This window comes from Asparagus officinalis, chromosome 7, assembly GCF_001876935.1.
Source record: "Asparagus officinalis chromosome 7, Aspof.V1, whole genome shotgun sequence".
Taxonomy (NCBI): Eukaryota; Viridiplantae; Streptophyta; class Magnoliopsida; order Asparagales; family Asparagaceae; genus Asparagus; species Asparagus officinalis.
In genome coordinates, this window is record NC_033800.1 from 151,188,978 (window position 1) to 151,192,420 (window position 3,443).

A 3,443-nucleotide genomic window follows, 5' to 3' on the forward strand; every position below is an offset into this window, starting at 1 on the left:
CCAGATATACCGTTCTGTGACCCCACGTGGGTTCACAACAAGCCTAGTGATAGTGGACTTGTTAACTACACCTGTGCTGTAGTAAACCTCTTCCTTATTATTAACAAAATGGAAGGCAAAAGCATCTGTATAAGTTAGGGTTACTGGTAATTGACTGCTGAAATCGAGGCCAGTCCAGGGACCAGACCGCCATTGCAGAATATGGCCATTCCAAAATAATAATTGGGGATCACCGCGGAGGTCCAAGGCTAGGGTGTAGTTACCAGGGGATGGATCAGTTGAGCTAGACCATGCTGTCAGGTTACGGTTGAGTCCACTTGTTAGGTTCCAACCTAGCTTCATGCCTGGTATAAGAGTATTGGTTGGATAATCGAAACTTTGCCACGCGAAACTATTGGAATCGGTTATCTTATGAGAATCCCTGACAACAAAATTGCCAGTGTCCAAGAGTTGCGCCACGGGTTTTCCGACGGCCATCGCCGACGGCGAGGACCAGAAGACTTTAGAACTGCCATCAGTTATGAGGAGACTTCCATTGGATGTTAACATTAAGACTGCCGTAGGACCTGAGACTGGATTTTGACGGTTCCCAACCCATATGACTGTCTGGTCTGGGATTCTTCTGTACCATATACCGATGTACCAGTTGGTTTTTGAGTTGGCCGGGGAAAAGAAGCCCAAAGAGAAGGTCCCGTCAAAGGAAACTAAGGTTTCATTGTCAAAGAGGAGCTGATCCCGTCAAAGGAAACTAAGGTTTCATTGTCAAAGAGGAGCTGATTTGGGGTTAGGGTGTCTCTAGAAACGGAAAGAGAGAGCAAATGAGGTTTCATTGTCAAAGAGGAGCTGATTTGGGGTTAGGGTGTCTCTAGAAACGGAAAGAGAGAGCAAATGGAGGATGAAAAAGAGAAAAAGGAAGGATTTGTTGTATGACTTTCTCATGTTTCACAGGACAACTAGCCTTTCACAGGAAAACAAATGAAGGGAGATTTCCTAGTCTTTGCTCATAGTTAAGCAACAAATGAGCAATGGAATTCGTCAAAGTCAACTGAGATGGAAACTTCTATGCTCTGCTGAAAAGTCAGAGAAAATGCAACATCAAATGAAAATTTTTAATGGCTGCAAGTAGCGAAAATAAGAGGGATATATTCTTTTGTGAGAGAGCAAAAGATAAGGTATAAACATAATCCCATCCTAGATGAATTGATTAATAGGCTTGGGACCTTTGAGTATTGGTTTTTATTTACCCATCAAGCCAACTACCTTCCTGCTAGATGCGAGATGAATCTCACAACTTCTTTCTCATTATTGATCTTATCAATTTAACCTTACCTTGTCGATTTATCAATTTAACACTTCTCAAGAATCAAAGACAAAGAAGAAGCAAAAACAAGACATATGATGAAAGGTTGAAAACAAAAAGGCTGTGAATTTACCTTCTTAAAAAAGGCTGTAATCTTTGTATTTTTGGTTCATCTACATCAAAAAGTAAATTAAAAAATTAAACAAATAAAAACCAGCCTAAAGGATAAGTATAAGTGACGAATTCCATTGAAGAAAAATTCTAATATTGAAATGTATAGTCACTATGGGTATATAAGAGTTTACTCTCTAGCTATACACATCGTAATTGTGACACCATTTATACTGGTTGAGTTTTCCTGCATTGAAGAAGAACTTCCTTCCGGAGATTTCAATCTTGCCAAAAACCCAGGTCGCTCGGGTTCTGGAAGGAATGTATAGTCACTACCTAACATCGAAACAACTGATGACATTGTTGGTCTATCCTCAGGGCAATCTTGAACGCATAGAAGTCCCACTTTCATGCATCTTAAAACTTCATTCCTTAAGAACAAGTCATTCAATGACTTGTCAACTAGTTGCAAGCCACTACCTTCCTTCCACAAAGCCCATGCCTGAAAGATTTAGAACCCAAACATAAATCATAGATCGACAATAAGAAGTCATGACTAATTTATTGTACTTACTTTCCCTAAAAGATATTCCTCTGCCTCAGAAAGATAGACTCCTCTATTTCTTTTACCGCTGATTATTTCCAATACTAAAACTCCAAAACTGAATACATCAGATTTTACAGAAAAAATCCCGTTCAGCGCATACTCTGGAGACATATATCCACTGCATTCAATCAACACTAAATTAGACATTGCGGTGACTGAAACTAAATTATGTCCGTTAACTATTTAGATGCGCACCACCACTGTCACTCAGAAAAGACAGACAAAAACTATTAAGGTGAGCAACACTTACTATGTCCCAACTACCCTACTCGTCTTTGTTTTCGTCTCATCCCCTCCAAAAATTCTGGCCAGGCCAAAGTCTGATATTTTAGGGTTCATGTCTTTGTCAAGAAGAACGTTGCCAGCTTTAAGGTCCCTATGGATGATTCTGAATCTCGAATCTCGGTGAAGATAAAGAAGTCCTCTAGCAATTCCTAAAATTATATGGTGACGTGTTGCCCAGTCCAGTAACAACACTTTTTCTTCATCTAAACAAAATGCTGAGTTAGAAATATCCAAACTATAGAAAAAATGTGATTGGTTTAGTTAAGAAAGCTATTCAAAATACATGATTTCTAAGCTTCTTAGACTGATATGTGATGTTGTTTGATATGATTAAAAGGAAGCATAATGTTATCCACTGTGAATAAAAATTTGTAGAAGGCTAAAGTTAGAATATTCAGGAGACAGAAATCCTGAAGTCCAGGTCTTTGAGAGGTTGAACTTGCGGTTCTATGTTTTTATGTCTTTACAAAGCATCAACCAAAATTTTGTTTCAGAAAAAACACTGGACATCTGCTTATCAAAGTCAAAAGTCTCCACATTAAAACAAGGCATAACTGCATCCACTAATTATTTTTTCAATATTAGAATTTTCCTTGTGCACCTTACGAAAATATGATGATGAGCAACTTCGCTTAATCCAAGCAACTTTCACTATCAGCTTATGTTTCCCTTATAGCTTATATCTTCTCTTTTAATTATTGCTGTCCATAAAGTTCACCGAAGGCTTTAATGATATACGCAGCAAGTTATATTGAATATGATCCTTTACTGATTAAAATGATAACAGATATCTAAGTTGATATAGAAATTAACTTTGGATGAAACTGTAGCTGCATTTCTAAAAATAACTGAAAGCTTAATTGTCCCAAATACATGGTGAGATGATTACCAGGCAAATGATGTGAAGTAAAACACACTTAGAAGAGCGCAACAAAACAATAAAGAAACATAGTGAGACGGAAGATTACCAAATAGGAAGGCATCTAAGCTTTTATTCGGCATGTATTCATATATTATTATTCTTTCATCCCCTTGAATGCAACATCCCAGAAGCCTCACCAGATTTCTATGCTGGAGCTTGGCCACTAACATTACCTCGGTCTTCAGCTCATCCTGCCCTTGTACTGAGGTCTTTGAGAG

General features: G+C 38.2%; 1 pseudogene; it reads right to left on the reverse strand.

Annotated features, from left to right (window-relative positions):
• Positions 831–3,443, reverse strand: part of LOC109849984 — a 5,178-nt pseudogene continuing 2,565 nt past the window's right edge.